The sequence below is a fragment of the Protopterus annectens genome, chromosome 1.part2, assembly GCF_019279795.1.
Source record: "Protopterus annectens isolate FY-2018-M chromosome 1.part2, PAN1.0, whole genome shotgun sequence".
Taxonomy (NCBI): domain Eukaryota; kingdom Metazoa; phylum Chordata; order Ceratodontiformes; family Protopteridae; genus Protopterus; species Protopterus annectens.
The window spans coordinates 811,099,505-811,114,334 of record NC_056727.1 but is presented as its reverse complement, the minus strand read 5'-3'; the positions used below and the strand labels follow the sequence as shown (position 1 = coordinate 811,114,334).

General features: G+C 38.5%; 1 protein-coding gene across 5 annotated transcripts in view; it reads left to right on the top strand.

The window, feature by feature from the left end:
- Nucleotides 1–14,830, top strand: part of LTBP1 (latent transforming growth factor beta binding protein 1) — a 2,555,437-nt gene that overhangs the window by 2,494,803 nt on the left and 45,804 nt on the right. The gene's annotated exons all lie outside the window — the stretch shown is intronic.

The following is a 14,830-nucleotide window of genomic DNA, read 5'->3' as shown; positions in this document are numbered from 1 at the left end:
CAGAAAGATTACACTATGTGCACATGTAGTCTACACTTTGTAGTAACCGTTATGAATCCCTCTCAATGTTTAAACCTGCAAGAAAATCAGTAAAAAAACTAAAATTAGGAGGAAGAAGGTGTGAGTTATGCCTGGGTTGTCTGTTGACTTAGAATGGTGTACACTTAGTGTAGGCATTACTGAATCCCAGGGTGCTCTTAAAATTAATTACTCAAACTTTTAAGAAAATGAGGATAATATGTGCAGTAATGTGGTCTTTTCCCCAACTAAATAATTCAAATTTTAATTTAGTTTTATTTATTTTATAACGTCATTCCTTTTGGACCAGCCTATTGGCAAAGTATGAAGACAGAATATGCATCTATAAAATTAAATTAACATGCATTAGAACATACTCAGTAATTTATTTTTTTCACAACTAGCCTGACAAGATCACGATGAAAGAAGCACTTTCTCTACTTCTCTCAAAAAAAAAGGCACTTGTAGCTGCATTGCTTGCATGGGAAAAGAAAACTCTGTTGCCACCATTTGTATTACTGTTTGTCATGTTGAAGGCGCAGTGATATGATAATATGACAGCTAAGTAACTATCAAGGTTCAGTGTCATGACACACGGGTAACAATATCAAGGTACAGTGTCATGACAGTTATGTTGCAATGAAGACCCAGTGTCACAGCAACCAGAGAATGACCTTGTACCCTGTGAAGATTCTCACTAAAAGTTACAAAAATGCAGTAACAATGTCTATATGTTCACTCAGAAATGTTGCTGTATATTCTTCCATCTACAGGCAAACAATTTGTTTCCTGAGACAATATACATTTGTAAGTAAAGTAGGGACCTTTATCCCTTTCCCTAAACGTAAAGTCTCCTATCACTGCCTATCCCTAAAACTTTACTCATGCTCCCTAAACCTAAAAGGCCCCTCCTGCTTTTTAAACCTAAAATCCCTGGTCGATCTCTAACCCTAAATTCCCCTTCCACTTCCTTAACCTGAAGCTCGCCTCTTCCTTCATAAACCTAAACCCCCCTCCTGATCGCTTCCTAAAACCCTAACTTGCATTCTTATCCCCTCCCACTTCCTTCATGGACTTACCTTGCTAGAACTCCACTGTTGTGTTCAGGCAATGAGCAGCAGCTGTACTCTCTGCACAGATTGGCCACACCTAAGCCAAACACATAGTTGAGTTCAATCACAAGTTGCCGACCATGTCAGCTACAAGATACCCACATCCCTACCTGTGAGGTAGGGTATTTGAGCACCTGAGACTCGGGCATTTGTAGTCAACCCTTTATAACACAGATACCAGTGAAATTTTATTACCATCTGTGATGACCCTTCACTGGAACAATAATCAAGGAGTGTCAGTCCTCACCACTGGCACCATTGGGGGACGTATACTGGGAGAATGACAAGGTACACACATAGTATTTCCGGATACAGCTCTCTGAATCAAGTGCAATTTCCCTTAAGAGCACACAGACACCAGAGTCAGTCTGGGGCTGGTTTCTCCCTCTTTCTCTAGATCCCAAGTAAGACTCCCCCCTGGCACAGCTATAGAGTTGAGATCTCAGTTGAGTGAGCAAGCCAAGACCTCCAGCACCCTCTCTGTCCAACCATTGCTTTGTGTCCCTGACCAAATAGCTAACACACACACTCTTTGAGGTTTGGTTTATACATACACACACACACACACACACACACACACACACACACACACACACACACACACACACACACACACACACACAGGAAAGGCTAGCACAGGTTTACTAGCTATGACCCCTTTTGCCCAGACTATAAGGTAGTTATCACTGCCACCTGTCAACTCCTTATCAGCTACTTTAAGACCCTTAGCAAAGGGTGTTCAATCTTGCTGTAATGTTGCTATTAATTTAAATGTTAGTTTGACCAAGAGCAAGGCTATTAGCAGTGGCCCATACAGTGTCACCAAATAAATATGCAAGCACTCTCAAAACTTAAATATCTCTAGACAGATCAGCCACAATGAAATATTTAAATATATTTAATAATAAATAATAAAAGAACAAAAAAATACTCAGTTTATATTTAAAGTGACACCAGAGTTCAAAATCACAGGAAATATTTAGAACAACATTGCAGGTCAGTCTAAAATAAATAAAGAGAAATATGTAAACTAAGCTTTGCTGTATTCCTGACTATATCTAAGATAATTATACTGTTCTGTAGTAACTTACTCAGAGAGTAAGCAAGGAGAGTGTGTTGAGCAGGTGGAAAGAGTACTTTGAGGGGCTGATAAATTAAGAGAATGAGAGGGAGAGAAGGTTGGATAATGTGGGGATAGTGAATCAGGAAGCAAAGCAGATTAGCAAGAAGGAAGTAAGGACAGCTATGAAGAGGATGAAGAATGGCAAGGCTGTTGGTCCAGATGACATAGCAGTGGAAGCATGGAGGTGTTTAGGTGAAATGGCAGTGGAGTTTTTAACTAGATTGTTTAATGAAATCTTGGAAATTGAGAGGATGCCTGAGGAATGGAGAAAAAGTGTTTTGGTACTGATTTTTAAGAATAAGGATGATGTGCAGAGCTGTAGTAACTACAGAGGGATTAAACTGATCAGTCACAGCATGAAGTTATGGGAAAGAGTAGTGGAAGCTAGGTTAAGAAGGGACGTGATGATTAGTGATCAGCAGTATGAGTTCATGCCAGGAAAGAGCACTGCAGATGCGGTGTTTGCTCTGAGAGTGTTGATGGAGAAGTACAGAGAAGGTCAGAAGGAGATGCATTGTGTCTTTGTGGACTTAGAGAAAGCATATGACAGGGTGCCTAGAGAGGAGTTGTGGTATTTTATGAGGAAGTCGGGAGTGTCAGAGAAGTATGCAAGAGTGGTACAGGATATGTACGAGGGTAGTGTGACAGCGGTGAGGTATGTGGTGGGAGTGATGGATGCATTTAAGGTGGAGGTGGGATTACATCAAGGATCAGCTCTGAGCCCTTTCTTATTTGCAATGGTGATGGACAGGTTGACAGACAAGATCAGACAGGAGTCCCCATGGACTATGATGTTTGCAGATGACATTGTGATCTGTAGTGAGAGTAGGGAACAGGTGGAGGAGATCCTGGAGAGGTGGAGATATGCTCTAGAGAGGAGAGGAATGAAGGTCAGCAGGACTAAGACACAATATATGTGTGTGAATGAGAGGGAGGATAGAGGAATGGTGAGGATGCAGGGAGTAGAGGTGGTGAATGTGGAAGAGTTTAAATACTTGGGATCAACAGTTCAGAGTAATGGTGAGTGTGGAAGAGAGGTGAAGAAGAGAGTACAGGCAGGATGAAGTGGGTGGAGAAGAGTGTCAGGAGTGATTTGTGACAGACAAGTACCAGTTAGAGTGAAAGAGGGTAGTGAGACCAGCTATGTTATATGGGTTGAAGACAATGGCATTGACAAAAAGGCAGGAGTCAAAGCTGGACGTGGCAGAGTTAAAGATGTTAAGATTTACACTGGGTGTGACGAGGGTGGACAGAATTAGGAATAAGTATATTAGAGGGTCAGCCCAGGTTGGAAGGTTTGGAGACAAAGCCAGAGAGGCAAGATTACGTTGGTTTGGACATGTGCTGAGGAGGGATGCAGAGTATATTGGGAAAAAAAGATGCTAAGGATGAAGCTGCCAGGTAACAGGAATAGAGGAAGGCCTAAGATAAGGTTTATGGATGTGGTGAGAGAAGACATGCAGGTGGTTGGTGTGACAGAGCAAGATGCAGAGGACAGGAAGAAATGGAAACAGATGATCCACTGTAGTGATCCCTAATGGGAGCAGCCAAAAGAAGACGAAGAAATAACTTACTCAGAGCAAGGCAGATGTAGTGAATGGATCTTTTAGTTCTTGTCAGGTCAAAGACAGAACACAGAATGCTGTGTCTCTCTAAGAGTCTAAGAGATCTCTAAAATTAATATCTCAAATATTACTGCTGGGATAGCTTGCATAATTACATAATTTCTTAATCGTCTGACTCCTAATTCCCAGGCCCAAAACAGCCATTGATGGCATCTGGTAACATTTAGCATCTACCTGTGAAAATACGTAGACCTCAGATCTTTGGACAAATGCTGGAAGTCATAAAAGAAATGGATTACTTCACATTTCAAAACTAGTAATTATTTCACTTTAAAGCTAATGCAGAAAACTTCTCAGTACAGACATAGTGTCTCCCTACTGCATTGAAGCTGAAAGATACCATCTTTTATGGAGTAGCCATAAAGTAATTTAATTTCAGTTATTTTTCGGACGTTAAAGCCCAGTATTCCAGTTTCCACTGTTAAAATATATACATTTAAACAGTTACAATAGTGCATATACATTTCTGTTCTCTTCCATCAGGGCACACTGTGGTTACATTTTAAACAGCACTTTGCAAAAACCTTTTCAACACACACTTCTGTGCCAGCAGTTTGATATACACCTGACACAGTTCCAATACATTTGTAAAACAAGTATCTTATATAAACATAGGGTTGGGAGGGTGGCCTAATTGTTAAGGTGTTTGCCTTATAAACACAAGGTGCAGGGTTTGAGTATCACAAGGGATAATTGGCTAGGCTTAAAATGTCTCACAAGGGCAGTTAGCCTAGTTCTACTCTATGAACCTATGATATTCACCAATGACATGTAATTATCTCTAAACTTCCAGATAGCTGTGGTGGCAGTATCTCCCTTTGTCACACCATCTTCCTGATCTTATCATTTTAATAGACTGCTTATCTGCCTCGACTATTATTAAGCCATTCTTCTGTTTTCTGTCTTTCAACCTTACTTGACCACTCTATCCTTGCTTTATATTTTTCATTGTCAGTTTAATTTGTTTACCTTTCTCTTTTCCCTTTTCATCTTCCTCTCCACCTTTATCACATATCTATGGTTTTGTATCTTCTGATTCCCCTCCCTCTTTTTCTGATTCTTCCTTTCTGTAAGATCACTTCTAAGAGTTTACATAATTTTTAACACAGAATGCACATCTACATTTATTAATAAGTTTTCGCTTATGCCCAAACAGTCTCCATCTCCTTTGTCCATATTATTTGGCAGGCATTGCACTTTTCCTTTAATTCTAAGTTTAATTATAGCTTTCCAGCCATCACTCCACACCCCAGTTATGTAGTGTGTACTTTGGATACCCTAGTAATTCACACCTGTTATGCAGCCAGTGAGAAGCCAGACTTATTGTGATTCTATCATTCCTACCCAAGACAGTAATAAGTCTGAGCTGACCTTCTGCAAACTCAGAGCATAGCTGTGTGAAATTAAACAGTACAGCAGTATTTAAATGGAATTTAAATTGTCTGTACCTTACAAGAGCAAATCAAATCTGTACATACCAAAGCTAGTACAAAAATTGCATTTAAAATGCATGCCATTACAAACGATATGAGAAAAGATACAGTAACATTAAAACACAAAGCACATAATTTAAAACAAATTCTTTGCAGGGTGCTAGTCCCCCTGCACCCTTATAGGTTCATAGTTAAGTACTGGCTAGCTGCCCTTACAGGCCATTTTAAGTTTAGCCAGTTTCCTTTTTTGTGCTCAAAATAACCTATCCAATTTGCTTATAGATTTGCCTTAGCCATCTCATCATCGATAATTATATATTACCACTAATGAGAATAGATAGCTGGGATCATACATTAGATAATTTCAGGGGACCCATGCAAGGGATAAAGCACTTAGGAGCTGCCTCTGTCCATTAGTAGTACAGAGGGCAATACTGGGGTAAATTTCCTGTTTCCTATCCATAGATTTAAGTTGCGCTTGAATATGGACAGGGATGAACTTTGTTTTAGGTGGATGAGGAATCTGTTCTATACCAATGATATCCTCTGTGAGATATACCTGTCCCTCTAAACCATTCTGTTGATGTTGCAGAAGTGGTTTAAACCCTAGACAGAGTATTTCAGATGCCATTTGACTTGCTGATGTGCAGTAAATCCATCAGTAATGGGTCAGATGATGCCTTGTATGCCCAACACAAGTCACCTGTTAGCAGTCTGAGCAGTCTGTAGAATACAGAGTATAGTGACAGGGCTTTGAGTTGGTCCATGTAGGACATGTGGTTTAAGCCTTGTATCGTTTTAGGAAGGTATCTCTGTGGACTTTACAGCACTTGCATCTGTCTGGACAGGTACATGCCAAAGGAGGCATTATATTCACTGACTGGCCTAATAAGGGCTGAGTAAAGGGAGACAATGACATCCTTTGAGCTAGATATAATACCTTTATTTATAAGTTATACAATATAGAAGGCTTTTTTTTAGAAAAATAGACGCATGTTGGTCAAAAGTAAAGTGACTTTCCACATAAGTTCCCAAATCCAGAACAACTGGGTCAACTTTTAAGGGGTGTATCACTAGTTTGGTAGTTCCCTGGGAGAAATGACTTCCCAAAGTATACAATAATTCATTTTTGGCAATTAGTTTCAGTCCATGATTTTGGCACCAGTTATTTCTTTGAATCAAAAGTTCCTGCAGGATGGCCAAGTTATTTGGGGATTTAGCGACTGTTTGTGGCTTGCGGTCATCTGCAAACTTAGTCAGACAGAGCCCTTTGGTATTGTCTTTTCCTTCAGAAAAGTAAAAAAAAAAGTCCCCTCGTATGAAAGACTTTGTGCCCACCCTCATAATTGTAATACTAACATTAAAATTAAAAAAAAAACTGAAAAAGAGCAAAATGCACTTTGAAAAGCATTTTTTTTTCTTTTTATCTGAGTAAACTGAGGTTGGAGACAGCTACAGTTAAAGCATTACATTGAGCAAGTCACCTGACAGTAAACATACCTTTACAGTGACACACCATCAACTAAACTTAACCAGGAAAAAATAATTTGCAGAAATTAGAAACAAGCAAATGAAGGGTAACCTGTGTTATTAATGGCTTTTATAATGTGTATAGTCTCTCCTCAGAATTTCTAGCAGGTTCATTTGTTCATATGAAATGTCATATACTTTTTCAGTTTTTGTATGAATTAAAGCAAAGTTGTCTGTAAACGTCAATTGTAGAGCATTCACTAATAATTATTTCAAATTAAAATACCTGCTGAGAAGGCAGTCAATCTCTTCTTAATATTACAGCCACACAGTATTAATTCTTTTCTCTCATTGGTAACCTGTTCCAAAGAAATTGTGCTATTTGCTCTATTTTTCATTCCTTGCTGTCTATATTCCTATGGTACTAGGCATTTCCCTTTTATTGTCATTTTTTTAAAGGTTTGTATTTATGTACTTTCTTACTTTCCTTTTTACCTTACTGAGCTCAGTATCCATTTTCCAGATAGGACATTCATATAGTCTGATTTCACATAAGGCTGCATCGACGGACAGATCTTTCACCTGCCCTTCAGGCACCAATCATCATTTGAATCTTCTTATCACACCAGGTTCATGACTGACATTGTTGTGTATGTTGGTGTCTGTCAGCCTATCTTTTTCTGCATCGCCAGCACTACCTGTCCAGCTAAGACCGTACAAATAAATACTGCTTTGGAGAACACTCATCCTGTAAAATTAACTGTTGAATTGAATTCCAGGGTTGATAGTACATCTCAAACTACAAATATTGATTGTATTGAGTCTGCACCATTGCCAAATGTGAATCTACCTGTAGTGAGATGGAAAGAAAAGACACCAGCCAATGTTAATCAGGTTTTTTATTCTCCACCCCTCCCTATATGGAAGAAAGAGTTAAATCATCAGAGCAGATCAAAGAGCTGAGCATGGAAGAGGAGATGGTCCTCAGAAGAGCGGAACACTTACAAGGACTTAAAAAGGATGTGGGAACCACATCAGAAACAGTCATTTTTAATTTATCTTCTTACATTTTGTCCAGGGATGAGCTCAAAGTACTTGAAATAGGTCTTTCTTTCATTTCAACCTCACAAGCTGACTATGCTTCTACAGTTATAGATTTAAGAATGTTTGTTTGCATTATTATGTTAAGAAGTATGTTTTCTGGTGATTCAAGGGATGTAGGTGTTAATTTTAAGAAACCCAGTATGTGGTCCCCAGCACTTTCTCCAGAAGTTGAAACATTTTATAATGTATGTGAACAGCAGATTTTTGAAGCCCAGAATTTGAATAGGGTGAGCAGCAATAGTTTTAGGTCACACAACTAAAGTATGAATGAAAGTAGCATTATCACTGTTGATTTGTTTATTTTTTTTAGTTAGATATCCAACAATACCAGTTGTGAATGGTCTACCTAAACTGCATAAGGATCCTTGCAAGCCTCCCAGGAGACCTATAGTCTCAGGACAAGAATGTCTCACACAGCCACTGTCTAGATTTGTAGAAAAGAATTTGAAACCAGCATTGAGACACAAAGCAGTTTTTACATGATTTATATGAATGTGTTACTATTTTAGATATCACTGAACATCCGGACTGTCTGTTAGTGTCCATGGACGTTAACTCTCTAGTCACTGTTGTACCCCATGATCAAGGGATCCATGCAATGAAGTCCTATTTGAGTGTTCATAGCTCATATGATGACAGAAAAATTGATTTGATATGCATGCTTTTAGAAATGATCCTTAAAAATAACATTTTCTTGTTTGACTCCACCTATTACATTCAGAATAGAGGCGTAGCTATGGGCATACCCTGTGCCAATAGCTATGCCAATATTGTGTTGGCAGATTGGGAAGAAAACAAAGATCTTGACCATCATGAGCGTAGTAGCTATTTCTGTTTCTACCGCAGGTTTATTGATGATGTCTTTTTTCTATGGACAGGTTCTGTAAGTGTTTTAAGTGATTTTGTAGGACTTTTACAGATGAATAATAGTTATGTAACTTTCACCTATAAGTATTCAGACACTGCCATGGATTTTTTTAGATGTGATGATATAAAAGAGTAGAGATGGGGCCTTTAGTATAGGGCTGCATACTAAGGAGTGTAAAAGAAATAATTTCTGTATAGATGCAGTATGCATCCCCCCATGTATATAAAAACATTATAAAAGGGCAGTCAATGCGTATCTCTATATTGAATGATAGTGATATTAGATTTAATAATGATTTGGATAAGATTCAAACAGATTTGTTGAAGCGTGACTACAAACCTACTGAGATTAGTAAAATTGTAGAACAGGTTAAAGTGCTGAGACACACTATGGCCAAACCCTATTTTTCTCCCTCATTAATGCACGATGCTGATGGATCCACTACTCATGGGCATGATAGTTCATCTGTACCAGTGAATGTCCATTATTCTCCTGACATAGACATTATTAGACAGATAGTCAACAAGAATTGGTTTATCCTTCTCTCTGAAGAAAAAATAAGGAGTGTGGTTGGTGATAGACCTAGATTTCAGTATAAGAATAAAACAATTTTTAAACAGCTTTTGTGTTTTGGTAACAGGGAAGGATTCCAGAGTAAAGATGGGACTTCACCTTGTGGTAAATGTAATTACTGCCTTGTGTTATTAAGCAATTCTAATTTCTGTCACCCAATTACTAAAGAATGGTTTGAATTCAATATTTTTGACAATTGTAATACTTTGTATGTATGTAGTTTATCTTGCTTTGTGCAGTAATTGCACTTCCTTCTATGATGGCAAGTCTGTTCATCCACTGCATGAGTGTATAAGGGAGCATTTGAATGATATTAGGAATAAGGATTGTCACCGAAAATGGTCATAATCATTGTTTTGGTTTTATGGTAATTAGCACTTTGAATATGAATCCATGTCTGGATGATCTTAATAACTTTTTGGAACAGTGTGAGAGGATTATAAGACTACATGCAGACAAGCCTCCTGGGCTTAATACAAATGTTCCTCTTAAACTTTATTTACAAGCATGGTCACTTAGATAGGATTTGTTTTTGTATACATATGTATCTATTTATTTAATGGTCTTATTTATTTTTTGAATGTCTATTATGTCAGGATGATTATTCTTTGTTATTGTTTGTATCCATCTACAATGAATTTTATTTATTTATGATGTTTTTAGCTGATTGGATCACTGAATGATGTAATAGATGATGTGTGACTAAGGTTTAGTATTGTGGTTTTAAATGGTCTGATGAAGCACCCTAGAGTGGGTGCGAAATACTTATCAATAAAGTGTTTATATGGTTTATCTGCCTTGTTTCATCCTATACACTTTAGATTTTTTCACTTGCCTTTGGTAGTTTGCTCGTGTTTTAGGATGTTTATCCATTGAGGCTTACCATTTTACTTGCTCTGTATTTTTCTACTTTGCTTATACATTGTATTCGAGCAATAAGGTATGTTTGTATAAGTCGGCATTTTGTAATGTAATCATCACCAACAAGAACAACATAACATTTGTATGATGTGGGATGCTATTTGTTGGTGTTAAGAATAGTTACCTATCTTTGGAAGTAAAGAAGAAGTTAGCTCATTCAGCCTAAACCTTTTCTGAAGCTGTTCCTCCAAGCTTGTGGCAGCTGATTACTCATTAACAGTTGTACCCTACAGCTGGTATGAAGAGTATAGATTATTACCCGTACGTTTATGACAATGCTTTGTTTATTGTTACAACACATATCTTATTTTAGTTCTCTTTGGTTATTCTATTACATTCACTGAATGTGGTTTCTGCCAATATTAGAGCTGTTTCCTTATGTCTTCAGGTTAATAGCAGATGACATGTTTTAATTATAAAGCTGCACAGATATCCCAGAATCCATGGTCATAACCATTCCGAATTGAATGCATAAATATTTGCATTGTTTGACTGGTGCGTGATCACTAGCTGACCAACAAATCAGTTTTACTATTTTGTTAGTCCCAGAACAAGTATTGAGCCATTGATCACATTTTTTGCCCAAATTTGATCAATGGCAGTGAGTTTGATCCTTAGAGTGATAAAAAACACTATTTTTATGCCTCTGCCACTAACAGTCTAGCCATAGTTGCAGCTAAAGAGATGGTTTCCTCATACTCACCAGCAACATTCCAATATATTTCAGTGATGAATGCTATACCATGGTTAAAACATTCAAATAAAATAAAGCAAAATTTAAGAATAATCCCTTATGTATTGTCTAGCCCCAGCAGTGCTGCCTCAAAAACCTCTTCCCAGTACTTGCCAGATGTATCAGGGCCTTTTTCTTCCATTTACATTGCTGCTGAGATGACTGAGGGACTTGAAGGTGTGACTGTCACCAGTAATATACTGGGATGGGGTGTGACCAAAGAAGTGCAGGATAAGAAACTGATTCAGGTACTGAATTGCATAAGACAGTATAATTTCAAGTGGAGCAGGAGTGCGTGTAAAAATACAGTTACAGAACTGGTATACTTGGTTTATACTTTGACTTTAGAGGAATTGAAAGCAGTCGATGGGAAAGTCAGGGCAGTTGCACAAAAAAAAAAAACACCATCAAAGGATAAATAAGTGCTTATGAGATTTTTAGGTATTATGCACTATCTTTTGAATCTTTTGAGGGTATTCTGGGTAACTCAGAAGTAAATGTACCACTGAAAAAAAAATCACTAGAACAAGTCATGGAATGGCACTGGATCAAAGAACAAGAAATTCTTTGAACTGTGGAAGCATTTGATGATATAAGCACCCAGACTGAAACATTTTGACATGCATAAGACAGTCACATTACAAATAGATACAGTCCAGAATAGAAGCGATACATTGATTTTGTGAAAAGATAAAACAGTTGTTTGCAATTCGAGTTATTTTACCAACTATTAGAAGAGAAATATTCAGAAAGAAAACAAATACCTAACCATAGTATATGAGTATAAGAAGTTTCATAAGTATATTTTTGGGGGGAGCATGATAACAGAAAGTGAGAATAAGCTATTGTAGAATATATTCAAGATGTTGTTGTTCAAGGCACTATCCAGGATGAAAGGATGTTGTTGCTTTTACATAAATATGTCTTGAGAGCGAGTTATAAGCCAGGAAAAGACATGGGAAAGATGAGCATATAGCAGATGGACTGAATCATCCTGATTTGCCAGGGTAGCAAGATTTCCTTGAAGAAGAAGTGGAAGCTAACTGCTAAGTCAATAACTGTAACAGAAAAGAAACAAAAAAAACTCAGAAATGTAATTTATAAGCCAGGGAAAGACCTGGAAAAGATGAGCAATAGTAGATGGACTAAATTATCCTGATTTGCCAGGGTAGCAAGATTTACTTGAAGAAGAAGTGGAAATTAACTGCTAAGTCCATAACTGTCGGTGACAGAAAAGAAACTAAAAGATTTTCAGAAATGTACTTTAAGTGATTCAGAAATGTAAATATTTAAATAACTTGCTATAAGAGGTTAACCAAAACCAGAACAGAAAACTGCCTAGTTGAAAGAAGCAAAGCCTCATTTTTTCACTGTATATTTGTGCCATTCCTCCTCTGACTGTTGTCTCATTCCTTCTGACTGTTAATCAGTTCTTTCTACTTGGATGAGATTTGTGTAGCCCATTTTTTTCCCTTAGGGTGAGTTTACTGAGGGCAGTACCTTTATCCATATGGAGGAGCTTTCTTCTTTTACGTCATACCAATACTCCTGCACATGCTTATTGAAGTCCAGTGGGCTGTTGTGCAATGATCATTTGCAATGGACATCCATGCCTCCATGTCTAAGTAGCCCTGCTTCACTCCAAGGCTGAAACTTGTGCATAATTCTTGGTCTACACTTTGAATTTCATAACAGAAAGATTTAATTGAGCACACACCCCTCCCTAAAATATATGAGCAAGTGAACCTCTTAATTCTTCTGCCCTCCACATACACACACCACCCCCAACAAGAGCCCAAGCCACTAACTGAACTCAGACTGCTTGGATCACAGTCAGGATTTTATCCCTCTGCACCAAATGAGCTCTCATTTTTCACTTAAATAAGGGATTAGTTGAACACAATGTTCACTGTTAAATGCAAATAAAGAGATAGTACCAAATCAGTTAAGGAAAGAAATGTTGGAAAGAATGCATGAGTCTCACTTGGGTATAGCTAAGTGAGAAGAAAGCCCCCTGTGATGTCTTGTTTTAGCATGAAATGACTACAAATTGAGCAAGAAGTTCAATCTGCAACAGAAATCCAAAAAAGCTATGATATCTTGTTTCCTTGTGGAAAAATCATGGAATAGTTTTGGCATAGATTTGAATCAGTTTCAAGAAAATGCATATTTGATCTGTGTTTACTATTATATGAAGTTTCATGAGGTTGTGAAGTAAACAGTAAATGCACTTAAAGCAATGTTCTTGAGTTGCATTATTCCAGATGTAATTGTATTAGATATTCATCCTATCTATACAACAAAAGGAAGAAACTGTTGCAGAAAAGAGGAAAATCCCAGGATGCAAAAAACTCCCCCACCAGCCTCAGTAAGAAGCTGAGATCCCTGATAAATCCTCAAAAGCTAGTTACGAAAATAAAATTGCCAAAGATTCCAAAGACAACCACAAGGCATTCTATAGTTATGTCAAGAATCTAAATGGCAATGCTCAAATCTGTTCTGAGCTACAACAGAACAGCATTAAATATACTAATCCCAAGGATATTGCCAATATCCTGTCAGATCAATTTAGTGCCAACTTCACCCCCCTCTCACCCCCTAAAGGGCCCATCTCAATACCAAAAGATTGCCAAATTCCGGTAATCACGGCCACACAGGTAGAAACCACACTCTCCAAAGCTAAAAATACAGCATCCATAGGACCAGATGACATCCCAGGCTGTGTACTACATGAACTACAAATTGAACTGACACCTCACTCAAGTGTCATGTTTAATCATAGCCTCACCTCAGGCTTCATGTTCACTGAGTGGTGCACAGCTACAGTTATCCCACTCCACAAGGGGGGATCCGCCTTGGATCGCGGGAACTACCGTCCCATCAGTCTGACAAGCCTGATCTGCAAGGGCATGGAACGCATTATCATGGAACTTATAAACAAAGACATTGGCAACCTTTCAAACACTGGACCCCACCCAGTTTGGGTTTGTGAAGGGCCAATCTTGTCTCATGAATCTGATTGACTTCTTCAAATCAGTCTCCTGAGCTGTGGACAAGGGTAAGGCAGTCCACACAGCCTATCTGGACCTCACCAAGGCCTTCGACACCATCCCCCACTCTGGAATCATAGATAAACTTACTAAGCTGGGCATAAATCCCTACGTCACTCGATGGGTTGCCAACTGGCTTACTGACAGAACCCAGACTGTAAAAGTAGCCGACTCCAAATCCAGCTCCAGACAAATGCCAAGTGGAGTGCCTCCGGGTTCAGTCCTAGGACCACTCTTGTTTGGCATCTACTTCTCTAAAGTACAGGCCAACACTAAGGGACTCTGGCTAACAAAGTTCGCAGATGACTGCAAACTGGGAGCCATTATTGAATCCCCATATGATGTGGATATTCTACAAAAGGGCCTTACAGAAACAGATGCCTGGTGGCAGAGCCATGGGCTCAAGCTTAATGCCAAGAAATGTATAGTTATCCCCTTTGGAAAAAAATATGTACCCATGAATTACCACATGGGTGGCAGTACACTAAACAACGAAAGTGTGATGAGAGACTTAGGGACACAGGTGGACAGTGGTCTCACCTTCAATAACCACATCGCCACAACAGTCAGGAAGTCCTTCTATGTGGCACACCTCATCAGTAAGGGCTTTTCAAACAGAAAAAAGGAGGTCATTGTCCCACTGTACTCATCCCTCATTAGACCTATTATAGAGTATAATGCCCCGTTTGATATGTACCTCACAAGACATCTGCAACAGCTGGAAAGGCCACAGAAATACCTCACTAAAAGAATCACAGGCCTAAAGCGGGTGCCATGAGCTGACCGTCTAAAAAAACTCC